Source organism: Gekko japonicus, unplaced genomic scaffold, assembly GCF_001447785.1.
Source record: "Gekko japonicus isolate JY-2015 unplaced genomic scaffold, Gekko_japonicus_V1.1 scaffold2106, whole genome shotgun sequence".
NCBI lineage: Eukaryota > Metazoa > Chordata > Lepidosauria > Squamata > Gekkonidae > Gekko > Gekko japonicus.
This window is the reverse complement of record NW_015176039.1, coordinates 208709-224456: the sequence shown is the minus strand read 5'-3', so window position 1 is coordinate 224456 and position 15748 is coordinate 208709. Positions and strand designations below refer to the sequence as shown.

The following is a 15748-nucleotide window of genomic DNA, read 5'->3' as shown; positions in this document are numbered from 1 at the left end:
GCGCTTTTGTGAGTCCAGTGCCCACCTCTTCAGATAACTGAGGAAGTATCTGAAGGGGTGAGCAGTGACTCACGAAAGCTCCTACCCTGACACAAATTTTGCTGGTCTTTAAGGTGCTACTGGTCTCTTGCTCTTTTTGACTCCTGTGACTGAATGTCCCCCGAAATGTCCTATCCTTAACAGCCTTGCAAACTGAGGGCCCTGGTGTCAGAGCCCCTGGAGAAACCAGTTCCCAACAATAGTCCCGCTGATATGAGGCTCCCAAGACCACGGAGGGCTTTGTACATAATAGCCAATAATAATGCCAATCAGTGTTCCCTCTAAGCTGAGTTAGTGTGAGCTAGCTCACAGTTTTTTAGCCTCCGGCTCACACATTTTTTGTCTCCGCTCAGGAAGGAGGGCTCCAGAGAAAACTAAAGTATGCAGCAGCCAAATTGCTCGCTCACAACTTTAATGCCAGCAGCTCACCAAGTAGGATTTTTGCTCACAAGGCCCCAGAGCTTAGAGGGAGCATTGATGCCAATGTAAAGTTCTTTCCCAGTAAATTCTCAGGAAGGCTAGGCCCTGTTGGCCTTGCCCAACATCCGTTGAGCGTGGCCATGGGATCAAGTGGTTCTATCAGGTCAAGGGCCCTGTCGCTAATGCTCCCTCTCAGCTGTGGAGTCTTGGGAGCGAAAATTCAACTTTGTGAGCTGCTGGCATTAAAGTTGTGAGCGAGCAATTTGGCTACTGCATAACTTAGTTTGCTCTGGAGCAATGCTTCCTTTTCAGCTGTGGAGTCTTGTGAGCAAAAATTCCACTTTGTGAGCCACTGGCATTAAAGTTGTGAGCGAGTGATTTGGCTGCTGCATAAAATTAGTTTGCTCTGGAGCCCTCCCTCCTGAGCTGAGACAGAAATGTGTGAGCCAGAGGCTAAAAGACTGAGCTAGCTCACACTGCTTAGAGGGAACACTGCTCTGGAGCTATCCTTCCTGAGCTAGGACAAAAATGTGTGAGCCGGAGGCTAAAGAACTGTGAGCTAGCTCACACTTAACTCGGCTTAGAGGGAACACTGCTCTGGAGCCATCCTTCCTGAGCGAAGACAAAAATGTGTGAGCCGGAGGCTAAAGAACTGTGAGCTAGCTCACACCAATTCAGCTTAGAGGGAACACTGCTGTCGCATCGGGGGAGAAGGGAGTAGCTATCTATATCATCAGGTCCCACAGTTGACCGTTCAGTTCCCGGAAGGGAATCTTAGCCAGTTGGAAACCTCAAGTACAAAAAGACGTCTTGTCCTTCCCACGGAGAGGAGGTAGCATCAGACCTGGGATGTGCCGCGTCTGTTAGAACATGCCGTCTCCTTGCCCACTCAGTCGAAACCTTCCATTCTTTCCCCAGGACATTTTGGTCTTTCGTGAGTGTCATGACAAAACTTCACAGTCGGGGGTAGTTTGGCAGTGCTCTCGCTGTCCTTCAAGCAAATATACATAGAGTTGGCACACCGGTCACTTGACCGGTCAGATATTGTCAGTCGACCTCTGTGGATTGGACCAGGGTCAAATATTCCCTGTTCTACAGGCGACGGCTTCTCTAGTTTATTCCCTGACGTTAGCAAGCTCGGGGTTGTCCATTTTGCAGCACTGAGAGCAGGCCAAGCGATAAAGCCAAGCCACTGGTTGCCACTGCAGGGCCTCACCAAATCGGGAGGACGGCCCTGTTTCGTCTTTAGAACACGGACCGCGTTTCCAAACTGATGGGTTGCATCCAGACTAAATTGGCAGCCAGTCAGCCGGCTGGTGGGGGAGATGGCGATGTGGCGATGTCACTTGTGGTGTCGCCGTGGGACGCTCTGGTATTTGGACAAAAACTTTATGGTGAAAAACCGTTGGAGGTTAACTGGTGGGGTTAGTCCAGTCACCATTAGTTAGCAGAGTGCTTAAATAAAGCCACAGAGGCAGTCACTCCACCAGGTTACTCGGCTTACAAAGCTACACAGAGCCACGTTGCAGGTTTAGAAGAGAAATACGCATCTCCTTATTTGAAAAGTACACTTTCGGATCGGAAAGAGAGGAAACAGGATAGCGTACTAACTAGCTAAGGATGGAAGTAGATGGCGTGAGGGCCATCCGCCTCACGGTGCCAAGAGAGTACAGCAGGTGGTGTGTGCAGGGAGAAAGTTCACCTTCATCTGAGAGAGAACTGAAGGAAGGAAATTGTCCCTGAGAACACAGTCTGCGTTTCAAGGGGAACAGTGGCAGAAGAGTAAAGACAGGAAGGGAAGGTCAGTGTGCCTATCTAGCTATCCAGTCTCTCTTGCCACGAAGTCTGGAGGCTGAGGCAGCGACATCGCACCTGGAGCCTACAGCAAACACGACTTCTATTAGAGAGTTTTCCCCCCAAATACCAGAGCGTCCTTGCATCTCCCGCAACGTGATGATGTCACTTCCTGGCAGCCATATTCCCCCTTCTTGCTACATGTTGCTTTATGACACATCCCACATCAGTGGCATTTTATGGAGATCGTTGGGTGGCAGAAGTATGTCACTTCCTGGCAGCCATATTCCCCCTCCTTGCTACACATCCCACATCAGCGGCATTTTGTGGAGATCGTTGGGTGGCGGAAGTGGTGCGCCCTGTGAGTACGTTCTTGATTCAGGGCAGATGGCTTTTGAATTCAGAGAGTAGTTCATTTGTGGAAGCCACTACCCCAGAAAATGCAGCAGTGGCCACAGCTTTAAATCAGAGGCGTCGAACTCATTTGTCACAAGGGCCAGATCTGACGTAAACATCACTTTTGTCGGGCCCAAGGCCATGTATGCCATAAAATGTAATGCCAGGTACCAGAGACATAAACTGTATAAAGGACAGCAGCTGGTAAGCTCCGAGTTGGTGTATCCTCACTGCAAGGCCCCCTGGGGTGGGAGGGAGGTGCAAAGGAAAACCCACGTGGGTAGACTGGAGAGCCAGTGGTGCGGCGCTGGGCAGACACTCCCACGCTCCTTGACTGCTGCTGCAGATGAGGTTGTTCCACCATGCTGAAGCCACAATCGGAGTGGCTCCGCCCACTCCTCCCCCGAGCAGTCTCCTGTTCCCTCCCTTGCACCAGTTGCCCGCGGGCCGCATGAGAGCCCTGGGTGGGCCAGTTCCGGCCCCCGGGCCTTATGTTTGACACCCCGGCTTCAAACGTTTTAAAAGGGGATTAGGCAAATTAAGGAGAGGTTTCACCAGTGACTTGGTGGAACCTCCATGCTCAGAGGCAGCGACCCTCTGGGTTCCGAAGGCGGGTGGCAACCACTAGAAGGAGATTTTGGCCTCCGTGCCCTTTCTGTAGGGTTTCCGGGGGCCTCTAGTGGGCCACAGTGCGAAACTGAATGCGGGGATAGATGGACCATGGTTCTGATCCAATATGGATGCTGTCACATTGGTCCCCTCGCGTCGCATGTCATTGGGGCACATGTCTACGACTGCTACTGTTTCTGGCGGGAGAGGAGAGGTTACTCCTTGGTTTGTTTCGTTTCTAAATCTTTGAGAGGTCCTCCAAAAGGAAACAGGATGACTGCGCGTTGACTCGCAGGGTGTCATGTATGAAATTTATGGTTTTCTGTTTCATACTGCAACTGAGAGAGAGAGAGAGTGAGTGAGTGGGCGGCTGGGGGGGGGAGAAGCGTGTCCCTGGGTGAAAGAGGAGGCCGCAAAATCGCTTGGACCGCTTTAGTGATTTAATGTGTTGGCACCTCATCTTGCACGCTCCTTTCCGCTTGCAAGAAACTGATGCCATATGTCCATGCGAGACGGCTCCACTCCACCAGGATGTTTAAGATACGGTTCTGTGCACTTGTCCTCTTAAACAGGAGCGGGGTTTTCTTTCGGGAAAGGGAAACACATGTCAGCACAGCTGGCTTGACTTCTCGGCTCTTCCCTGTCTCCAAAGTTGATTGTCGGCCAGTGGGGAACTAGGGTGGCCCATCGGACTCAGCACCAGGCAGCGTGGCGTAGTGGTGAAGGAGGAGGAGGAGATTGGATTTAGACCCCGCCCTTCACTCGGAGTCTCAGAATGGCTCACAGTCTGCTTTCCCTTCCCCTCCCCTCCCCACAACAGACACCCTGTGAGCAGTGACGGCCCCAGGTTTTTTCGGCCACTAGGCGAGGATGCATTCTGGCGCAATAACGGGCCGGCCCTGCCTGTGAGGTAGGTGGGGCTGAGAGAGCTGTCTCGAGAACTGCCCTTGAGAGAACAGCTCTGAGAGAACCTGTGACTGACCCAAGGTCACACCAGCAGCTGCATGTGGAGGAGTGGGGGATCAAACCTAGTTCTTCCAGATCAGAGTCCGTGCTCCTAACCCCACTACACAGAGTTTCAGACGAGTGTCTGGGAGACCCAGGTTCAGATTCCCTCTCTGCCCTGGGAGCTCGCTGGCTGATCTTGAGGCTGTCACCTTCTCTGAGCCTGAGGGTTGTTGTGAGGATAAAATGGAGGAGAGGAGGATTATGTAAGCTGCCTCGGGTCCCCGTGGTGGTGGTGGGGAGAAAGGCAGACTACAAATGAAGTAAGTAAAGATTTGATCATCAGGATCTCACTCAGGCCTGTTTTTGCACAAGTGGCAAAGGGCAAAAGTGACCCCTCTTTGTGGACTTATTCATTTGCTTCATTTGTACCCTGTGGGGACCTGTAGCAGACTACACCTTCCTCCTCTCCTCTATTTTATCCTCACAACAACCTTCCAAGGTAGGTTAGGCTGAGAGTGCGTGACTGGACCAAGGTCACCCCGCAGGCTTCCACGGCAGAGTGGGGATTCGAACCCAGGTTTCTCAGACCCCAGTCTGGCTCTATTTGAAGACAGCCCACGTGACTGAAGGTTCCTCAGTGCAGAATATTTCCCTAAAGAAGAGAAGAAGAGATTGGGTTTATACCCCACCCTTCACTACCCAAAGGTGTCTCAGAGCGGCTTACAAACTCCTTTCCCTTCCCCTCCCCACAACAGACACCCTCTGAGGTAGGTGGGGCTGAGAGAACTCTGACAGAAACTGCTCTTTTTCAAGAACAGCTCTTATCAGAACTACGGCTTGCCCAAGGTCATCCAGCCAGGTGCACGTGGAGGAGTGGGGAATCAAACCCGGTTCTCCCAGATTAGAGTCCTCGCACTTAACCACTACACCAGACTACAAGAGAGCCGGCATGGTGTTGTGGTTAAGAGTGGTGGACTCTGATCTGGAGAACCGGGTTTGATTCCACACTCCTCCATGTGAAGCCAGTTGGGTGACCTTGGGCCAGTCACAGTTCTTTTAGAGCTCTTGCATCTCAGACTAACAAATAGTTAACAAAGTATCCCCCGCCTAGGAATGTCCCAGTGCATCAGTGCTAGAGACCTGGGACTGCCCCCTTTTTAAGCCCGTTTGAAGCTGTTTTTGATCCGTCGTGGAGTAAACCGGTATAGGGCTGCCATATCACACATGGCTTTCCCCTACCGGTAAACAGCTGGATCTGAAGCGGTTTACCATTTCAGACTGCACTGCTTTTTTCCGCTTTTTCCTACCGTTTTTTGCCTGCGCAGGTGATCTCCAGCTTTTTTTTTTTTACATTCGCTTTAGAGCGCTATAGCGCTATAACACAACAGTCCAGGCATTCCAATGGGGTTGCTATAACGCTGTTTTGCTGTTGTGTTATAGCGCTCTAAAGCGGTTTAAAAAAAGCCGGAGATCGCCCGTGCGGGCAAAAAACGGCGGGAAAAAGCGTTTCAGACCCGGGAGAAGAAACTGAAGACTACTTGGAAGTGGTTTACAGGTAAAACGGTTCAGCCCCGTTTCCTGAACGGGACAGAAGCGTTTGTGTGTGAAAGTACAAATATATTCCAGTAGGGAACCGGTTCTAAAACGGTTCTGTCTGAAATGTCAGACCAGAAACCGTTTGGGAACCGTTCCTGAACTGGAATATATCGCCTGTCTGAAATTCCTCAATGACAATCAACAGTATGTTAATTATAATCCTGATACTTACAGAATGTTCAGTATGATGCTTAATCCAAGCGCACACGAACTCTTTCCACCGCATCTGTTTTTCAGTATTTGCTCAAGATGGGTAGCCGTGTTAGTCTGTTCGTAGCTGTAGAAAAGAGCAAGAGTCCAATAGCACCTTCGAGACTAACAAAATTTGTGGCAGGGAATGAACTTTCGTGTCGCTGCTCGCTTCTGAAGTGAGCAGTGACCCATTAAAGTTCATCCCCTGCCACAAATTTTGTTAGTCTCGAAGGTGCGACTTGACTCTTAGTATTTGCTGTTAACCACAGAGCATTGGATAGGGTGCACTGCAAATGCCAGTCAATAAAGTGAGCCAAAATAAGAATGAAACCTACGACTTCTATCCATCTGAGCTGGAGCAGGGGCCGGGAACCTTTCCTTTTGGGAGAGCAGCTGCTGTGTAATGAGAAATATCCCAAGCGACCTCCTGCCCCACAACACCTGATGAGGACCCACTAAGCGTCCCACGGGGTCCAATCCACAAAGGATTGCGCTGGAATAAAATAGAATAAAAAACTTGTCTTTCCAGTGTCACAGGTGCCTGCCTCTTTTTTTGTTCGTTGAGACGCACTTCACACTGCTACCCTTCTGGAATCAGTTGCGTTTCCAGCGCTGGCCAGCAGCTCGAGAGGTTTGAACGATTCCAAATTCTCAACTCTCAACAGAGCCGTCTGCAGGATCCCCCAATTTCAGCCGCTGAGAAAGATGCGCGTGCTTCTGCGTCTAGTTTTCAGCTTTGCAAAAAGAAAACACAATGGCGCAGGTGTGACCTCTGAACCCGACCAGTTCCCTGGTTTCCCACCACCCGCAGTACTAGCTTAAGCTTCAGGGCCTCTAATCCTGGAGAGGCTCTGAAACAACATTTTAAAAAAATGAGTGAATTTTTCAACAAAACTGATGGAATTTTTTAAAGTATTTGCTATTAAAATAAGGCTATTTTAGTGACGGGATCATAAGCCAATAGGTTGACATACTTAATATTGACCTTAGAATATGCTCTAATAGCCTTTTTAATAGCATATATATACACACACACACACACACACACACACACACACAACATGTATTACTTGTTAGTTGTATACAGTATCATTCCACAACATCTAATAAACAAGAAGAGAAAAGTTAATCATAAGCACAAAACTTATTAATAAAACACAAAATCGCTATATTTCTGAGGTAGTGCATATTCATATGGCCTCAAAACTTCCCTGTAATCGGTCACATTTCAGAATTTTCTCAGGGGCTTGCAACATCCGAACCCCCAGCTGCATGGGCTCGCCGAGCTCACCAAAATCTATTCATAGCCTACATTTCGGCAGCTGGATCCTCGAATCCTTCGTTGCTCCATGGCTTAATAGTTCTACAGCTCAGCCTTTAGCCAATCAGAACCATAAAAAGACATCCGGATTCTCAATTCATGCCCTTTGGACCTTGTTGGACGTTGCCCTATTGTTGCTGGTTGAGAAGGGGGCCCCATGACAGTTTGAGCTTTGGGGTCCCAAAAATGTAGGTCCGCCCCTGGCTGGGAGCAGAGGCGACAGAGGACTCACGAGCAGGCAGTGGAAGAGTGGGAGTGCCAGCGCCAGAGGCGATTCGTACATAAGAACCTAAGAGAAGCCAATGTTGGATCAGGCCAGTGGCCCATCTAGTCCAACACTCTGTGTCACACAGTGGCCAAAAATACCAGGTGCCATCAGGAGGTCCAGCAGTGGGGCCAGGACATTAGAAGCCCTCCCACTGTTGAACCCCCCCAAACACCAAGTATACAGAGCATCCCTTGCCCCAGAGCCCCTATCTATACCTTGTGGCTAATAGCCACTGATGGACCTCTGCTCCATATGCCTATCTAATTCCCTCTTGAAGCCGTCCATGCTTGTAGCCGCCGCCACCTCCTGTGGCAGTGAATTCCATGTGTTAATCACTCTTTGGGTGAAGAAGTGCTTCATTTTATCTGTTCTAACCCGACTGCTCAGCAATTTCATGGAGTGCCCACGAGTTCTTGTCTTGTGAGAAAGGGAGAAAAGGACTTCTTTCTCTCCCTGCTCTATCCCATGCATAATTTTATAAATCTTGATCACGTCACCCCGCAGCTGTCGTTTCTCCAAGCTAAAGAGCCCCAAGCGCTTTAACCTTTCTCCATAGGGAAAGTGTTCCAACCCTTTGATCATTCTAGTTGCCCTTTTCTGCAGTTTTCCCCATGCTATAATACCTGCACTTTCCCCAGTGCTATAATATCCTTTCTGAGGTGTGGTGACCAGAACTGTACACAGTATTCCAAATGAGGTTGCACCATCGATCAATACGGGGGCATTATGATACTGGTTGAGCAGCCATGGGTTCTGGCAGCTGCCCACTTTAGGGTATGCTGTGGCTGGCCCTGCTGTGAACTTTCGTGTTCGGAATGTAGTCAATGGTCAGGGTTATGTAGGAGGACTCCACCCCCCATGACTGAAAATATGCCATGGCAGTCGTGTTGGAATATCCTTGCGTCCTTGGCACAGGCAAGCTCGCTCCAGGCGTGAGCATTATCCGTGTGGGCTAGCGAACGGTACACGAAGTCCCACTTCCCGGCAACGTTTGCAGGGACGCTTTTCAGATCGCTTCCCGAGGACCTCCGTCCTCTCCTTTTATCTCACGGGGCCGCGTCTCTCGGAGAGCGGTTGATGGCGCGCAGACGGAAGCGGCGCAGGCTTCTGCAAAGCGCCGCGGCTTATTACTCACCGCGTTAATTGCTTCATGTTTCCAGCGGCCTGTGAAGAGCACCGCCACTCTCAAAATGTTAAGTGGGGATTCGAAAGCAAGAGTTCCCTGCCGTGAAGGAGACTCTGGGAGCTGTTCTGATGGAATTCAAAAGTCTGCCGGGGAGGATGACACTCGTCAGGGAGCCGAAGGGTTGGCTCTGGTGGCGCGTTCCACTTGGAACTCGTGGGTGGTGTTGAGTCCCTTGGACTGCAAGGAGATCAAATCAGTCAATCCTAAAAGAAATCATCCCTGACTGTTCCCTGGAAGGGCCAGATAATGAAACTGAAGCTCAAATACTTTGGCCACCAAACGAGAAGGGAGCACACCTGGGAGAAGACCCTGATGCTGTGAAAGAGTGAAGGTCAAAGAAGACGGGGACGGCAAAGGATGAGATGGTTAGACAGTGTCATCGATGCAACGAACATGAAATTGAGCCAGCTTCAGAGGACGGCGGAAGACAGGAGGGCCTGGTGTGATTTTGTCCATGGGGTCGCGAAGAGTCGGACTCGACTGTGCGACTGAACAACAACAAGGTCTCACAGACACAGTTTCAGCCACTCAGGAGAGCTTCCGGTGGCCCGTAGCAGAAGAGGCAAATAGGGATGTAGCCCTGAGCGGACGTCGGAGCCAAGGCAGAGTCGTAGCCAAGATTTTTCCATCTGTAGGACATCTTTTTTTTCTTGCGGGGCACCCATTATGCAAATGTTTTTCTTGCGGGGCAGACATGCAATCTTCAGCCTGAATAAACAATGCATCCTCCTTTCCCAAACAGTTTGGCACAGCGTGGGAATGCTGCCGGGGCTTGTGAGCCATGAGAGAGAGAGAGGCACGAAGAATTTTTTAAAAAGGGAAGTCGGGGAGGCGTGGTAGTAAGTCAGGGGGCCGGGCCCCGAGCGGCCCCGCTGTAGCTGCAGTTTGGAGCCAAGGTAACAATTCCAAAAGCATAGCAAGATCCAGTGCAGTGTAGTGGACAGAGCCGGGTCCCCAGTGTGGGCGCCCTGGAGCCTGCCAGCGTCTTTCCTAGTGCTTAGGTAAAGGTTTCCCTTGCTCGAAAGCTAGTGGAATCCAACTCTAGGGGGTGGTGATCATCTCCATTTCCAAGGGTAAGAGCCATCGCTGTCTGAAGACATTTCCGTGGTCACGTGGCCAGCATGACTAAACACCAAGGCGCACAGAATGCTGTACCCTTCCCACTGAAGCAGTACCTGTTTACCTATTCACAATTTCTTGCTTTCGAACTGCTAGGTTGGCAGGAGCTGGGGCAAGAGACGGGAGCTCACTCTGTCATGTGGCACTCGGATCTCGAACTCCCGCACTACAGACATTCCGGTCTGCAGCTCGGCAACTTAACCTCTGAGCTACCGCGACCCCTCTCCTAGTGCTTACCCAGTGGTTTTAGAAAGCGGATGGGGCTTTTGCCCGTCTTCCAATGGGCCACTGGAGTTCAGACTGGCTTTGCAGGTTTTAATAAAGTTGCTTCAGCGGCGGCTGGCAGCAGAAGACGCAGATCATCACTGCATGGCTGGGAGTACGTAACCAGTTTGGTGTCATGGTTAAGTGCGCGGACTCTAATCTGGGAGAACCGGGTTTGATTCCCTACTCCTCCACTTGCAGCTGCTGGATGACCTTGGGCAAGTCGTAGTTCTGATAAGAGCTGTTCTTGAAAAAGAGCAGTTTCTGTCAGAGCTCTCTCGGCCCCGCCTACCTCATAGGGTGTCTGTTGTGGGGAGGGGAAGGAGTTTATAGTGAAGGGCAGGGTATAAATCCAATCTCTTCTTCTTCTTTTACCTCACAGGGTGTCTGTTGTGGGGAGGGTAAGGGAAAGGAGTTTGTGAGCTGCTCTGAGACACCTTTGGGTAGTGAATGGAGGGGTATTAATCCAATATCATCATCTTCTTCTTTTACCTCACAGGGTGTCTGTTGTGGGGAGGGGAAGGGAAAGGCGTTTGTAAGCCGCTCTGAGACACCTGTGGGTAGTGAAGGGCGGGGTATAAATCCAATCTCCTCTTCTTTTTCTTCTTTAAAACGATACATTCATTTAAAAATGCATCCGGGATTCTACCTGATAGGTTGGAGGGTTACTGTTGGAGTGGCAGCCATTTTGTGACTGTCTCCGCCTCTTGCGGCAGCCATTTTGTGGCTGCCCCCATCGCTCTCTGTCAGGATCCCAAAGGTGCTCGCAGGCTCAAAAAGGCTTAGGGCCGGAAGGGATGTCACAGCATTTGTTGTGCTTCCGCACACCCCGGCCACAAAAAGCCACCAACCGTACCGGGAACATGCTGGACATATTTTGTGTTCCCTGCCTTCTCTCCTCCTGCTCCACCTCCTCGACTGTCAATACGCACGATTTGTCTCTCTTCTCTTGCTCTTGTTCTAAAACTGCTTTGCCAAGCAGTTGAAGTCCTAAGAATGCTCCTCTTTTGTCACGGTGTGTTCTGAGAAAAAAGGAACTGGCAGTTTATCATTTCTCAGCAAAATTGCTCCTGCAGCTCATTCGGATGATTTTATTTTGCGTGAGACAAATGTGTACTTGTTCTGGTTGGGGTTTCTTGCAGGGGGAGTTTTGCCAGTGCCGGTAAAGCAATGGGTCACGCGGTTCTCCTGTAAAGCCGTGGCTTCGTCACATGGAAGCAGGCCGTCCCCGAGTGGTTGTGAGATGTGTTCCCTCTAATCCGAGTCAGCGTGAGCTAGCTCACAGTTTTTTAGCCTCCGGCTCACAGATTTTTCTCTTCGCTCAGGAAGGGATGGCTCCAGAGCAGTGCTCCCTCTAAGCTGTGGAGTTTTGTGAACAAAAGTCCTACTTGGTGAGCTACTGGCGTTAAAGTCAGAAGTGAGCGATTTGGCTGCTGCATGAATCAGTTGGCTCTGGAGCCCTCCTTCCTGAGCGAGGACAAAAATGTGTGAGCCAGAGGCTAAAAAACTGTGAGCTAGCTCACACTAACTCAGCTCAGGGGGAACACTGCTCCTGAGTAAACTAATTTATGCAGCAGCCAAATCGCTCGCTCACGACTTTAATGCCAGTAGCTCACAAAGTCGGATTTTTGCTTACAAGACTACACGGCTTAGAGGGAGCCTTGGTTGTGAGGAGTCGGTTAGGGGAGCAGCTTCCTCTCCTGGCTAGGGCTGCCAACTTCCAGGTGGGGCCTGGAGAACTGGAATTACAACTGCTCCTCAGGCTACAGAGATCAGGTCCCCCAAAGAAAGTGGGCTGTTTTGGAGGGTGGACTCCGTGGCATTGGACCCTGATGAGGGCCCTCCCCTCCCCTCCCCTCCCCAAACCCTGCCCACCCAGGCTCCGCCCTCAAATCTCCAGGCATTTTCCAACCCTGTTCCCAGCCCGGCATCGGCCGTCGTGCCGAACGATCGACTGGCAGTGTTTAAAAGCAGTCACAGCAACTCCGCCTGGGACATGAAACTTCAGGGGCTTCCCAAAGAGAAAAGGAAAAACAGAGGAATATAGGACACGACATATTTTTTCTCCTCCCCATCTCCAAGGAGACAGTGGACAAAGTGGATGGTGCAATATTCTATCCTTGTAAAATAAAAAGAAAATAATGTGTTTTATAGGGGGAAATTTTAATTTTTTAAAGGCTAAGATTGCATCCTCAATCACGGTCTCCTTATGCTGAATTTTTACTTTAAGATCTTTCTTGCCAGAGTGCAGAATTATTGCGTTTATGCAGGGGTCATTTTCTGCAGGAGCGGAGCTCCGGCAGTAAAGAGCCTGGGGGCGGGCACATGCAACAAGCCCCACCCCCTGCTCCCAGGAGCCCTCAGTCACAGCAAGAAGCAGCCAGGTAAGTTGCAGAGCTCCCCCCGCGCGCCCCCCCCCCCGGTCCAAAACAGTCCAGTTGCACCTTTAAGACCAAGTTTTATTCAGGTACAAGCTCTCCCTCCTACCTCTGCGAGGACAGATCTGCCCGTACCCCCCCCCCCCGATAGCTAGCAGTCCAAAACAGTCCAGTGGACCCTGAGCGGTGGGTGTTGCCTTCTGACACACTTCCAGTGATGTCAGGGGGTGTGGCATATGCAAATAAATTACGCTAATGAGTTATGCTAATGCGCTCCTGCACCTCTTTTTCTACAAAATGACCCCTGCATTTATGTTCAAAGGTACTTTCCCCCCTGAAAATAAGATCATCTAAAGGGAGAAACAACAGGGGTTTATGGAATTATGCGTAGGGATGAGAAACTGGCTAATTTTCTCTGTCTCAAAATACTAGAGCATCAGGGCATCCAGGGGAATTAGTGGGCAGTAGATTTAAGAGAGAAAGCACCATCACAAAATTCATAACTGACTCAGAATTCCTCTGGGATCTCAGGCAGAGGGCTTTTACATCACTTACGACCTGATTCTTAACTGGAGTCTCGGACTTCCTGCACGTGAGGCAGATACTCTGCCACTGAGCCACAGCACCTCCCCTAGAGCTGAACGTACATGAAGTTGAGTCAGATCCTTATAGTCCAGCAAGGTCAGTATTGTCTACCCAGACTGGCAGCAGCTCTCCGGGGCCTCAGGCAGAGGTCTTTCCCATCACCCACTGCCTGGTCCTTTTTAACTGGAGATGCCAGGGACTGAACCTGGGACCCTCTGCATGCCAAGCAGAGGCTCTGCTACTGAGCTACAGTCCCTCTTTACAGCTCCCCAGGGTCTCAGGCAGAGGTCTTTCCCATCGCCCACTGCCTGGTTCTTTTTAACTGACGATGCCGGGGATTGAACCTGGGACCTTCTGTATGCCAAGCAGAGGCTCTGCCACTGAGCCACAGCCCCTCTTTACAGCTCCCCAGGGTCTCAGGCAGAGGTCTTTCCCATCACTCACTGCCTGGTCCTTTCTAACGAGATGCCGGGGATTGAACCTGGGACCTTCTGCATGCCAAGCGGAGCAGATGGTCTACTGCTAATCCACAGCCTGTTCCCTTTGGTCCCATCCAGCAAGGCTCTTCTGATTTTCCTTGAGGGCTTCCTGCTATTACAGGCCTTTTCTCACCGTTTCCCGAACTCCCAGAAAGTGCCATATAGTAGAGGTTTATTCTTACTGTAACAGCACAGTTTTCCAGTGACAAAAGGCTTTCCCTCCCTCACCAGCCCCAAGCATCTGTTCATTAACAGCTCCTGCTTTAATCTTGGGGGTAAATGTGAGGGGCATTCGCATGCAAATCAGTGTGCCCACCCGCCTGGCTGTACTGTTGGCGGGGCCCCAGGCCCAGTGGGCAGAGCAAAAAGCAGAGAGAAGCGATTCCCGCTTTCTGTCTCCGTTCAGAGCATGTGTTTTCTGGCAATATTTAAGCAAGTGTAACCCCAGGAGGGAGCTGCGGTGGCTCAAGTGGTTAAGACCTGGTATTTCTGGCCACTGTGTGACACAGAGTGTTGGACTGGATGGGCCACTGGCCTGATCCAACATGGCTTCTCTTATGTTCCTATGTGATGCTATGTATTCTTGGTGCTTGGGGGGGGTCGACAGTGGGAGGGCTTCTAACGTCCTGGCCCCACTGGTGGACCTCCTGATGGCACCTGGTATTTCTGGCCACTTTGTGACACAGAGTGTTGGATGGGATTGGCCTTTGGCCTGAACCAACACTGGCTTCTCTTATGTTTTTAGGGTTGCCAGGGGGATAGGGGTAGGGAAACTCCTTGCGATTTGGGGATGGCATCTGGGGAGGACAAGGGACTTCAGTGGGGCACAGCGCCCTAGAGTCACATGAACGTGTGAAGCTGCCTTATACTGAATCATATCATCAGACCATCAGGGTCAGTATTGTGTACTCAGACTGGCAGTGGCTCTCCAGGGTCTCAGGCTGAGGTCTTTCCCATCACCTACTGCCTGGTCCTTTTAACTGGAGATGCCAGGGATTGAACCTGGGACCTTCTGCATGCCAAGCAGAGGCTCTGCCACTGAGCTACAGCCCCACTTCATGGCTCTCCAGGGTCTCAGGCTGAGGTCTTTCCCATCACCTACTGCCTGGTCCTTTTAACTGGAGATGCCAGGGATTGAACCTGGGACCTTCTGCATGCCAAGCAGAGGCTCTGCCACTGAGCTACAGCCCCACTTCATGGCTCTCCAGGGTCTCAGGCTGAGGTCTTTCCCATCACCTACTGCCTGGTCCTTTTAACTGGAGATGCCAGGGATTGAACCTGGGACCTTCTGCATGCCAAGCAGAGGCTCTGCCACTGAGCTACAGCCCCACTTCATGGCTCTCCAGGGTCTCAGGCTGAGGTCTTTCCCATCACCTACTGCCTGGTCCTTTTAACTGGAGATGCCAGGGATTGAACCTGGGACCTTCTGCATGCCAAGCAGAGGCTCTGCCACTGAGCTACAGCCCCACTTCATGGCTCTCCAGGGTCTCAGGCTGAGGTCTTTCCCATCACCTACTGCCTGGTCCTTTTAACTGGAGATGCCAGGGATTGAACCTGGGACCTTCTGCATGCCAAGCAGAGGCTCTGCCACTGAGCTACAGCCCCACAGCATGGCTCTCCAGGGTCTCAGGCAGACGTCTTTCCCATCACCTCCTACCTGGTCCTTTTAACTGGAGATGCTGGGGATTGAACTTGGGACCTTCTGCACAACACCGAGCCACAGCCCTCCCCATGAAGTTGCCTTCTAGTGAATCAGACTCTCGGTCCATCATGGTCAATGCTGTCTACTCGGACTCGCAGCAGCTCTCCAGGATCTCAGGCTGAGGTCTTTCCCATCGCCTCCTGCATGGTCCTTTTAAGTGGAGATGCCGGGGATTGAACCTGGGACCTTCCGCATGCGAAACGGATGCTCGTCCACTGAGCCACAGCCCCGCCCATCCTCCAAAGCATCCATTTGATCTCTGTAGTCTTTGTGTTCTGAAGATGAGCTGGGGACGGCGGGATATAAATATGAAAAATAAATAAAAATAAATAAATAAATAAATTTCAGGGGATCCTCAGGTCCCACCTGGAGGGTGGCATCCCTACCAGGAGCTAGCAATCTTATTTGTGGAGTGGAAAGAGATCGCCATGATCTCTGAGGAAGAAGAGGAG

General features: G+C 51.0%; 1 non-coding gene across 1 annotated transcript; it reads right to left on the bottom strand.

Annotated features, from left to right (window-relative positions):
- Positions 1–15454: 15454 nt before the first annotated feature.
- TRNAA-CGC lies at positions 15455–15526 on the bottom strand. Its single transcript has one exon. It is a non-coding gene; the product is annotated as a tRNA-Ala (tRNA).
- Positions 15527–15748: the final 222 nt, after the last annotated feature.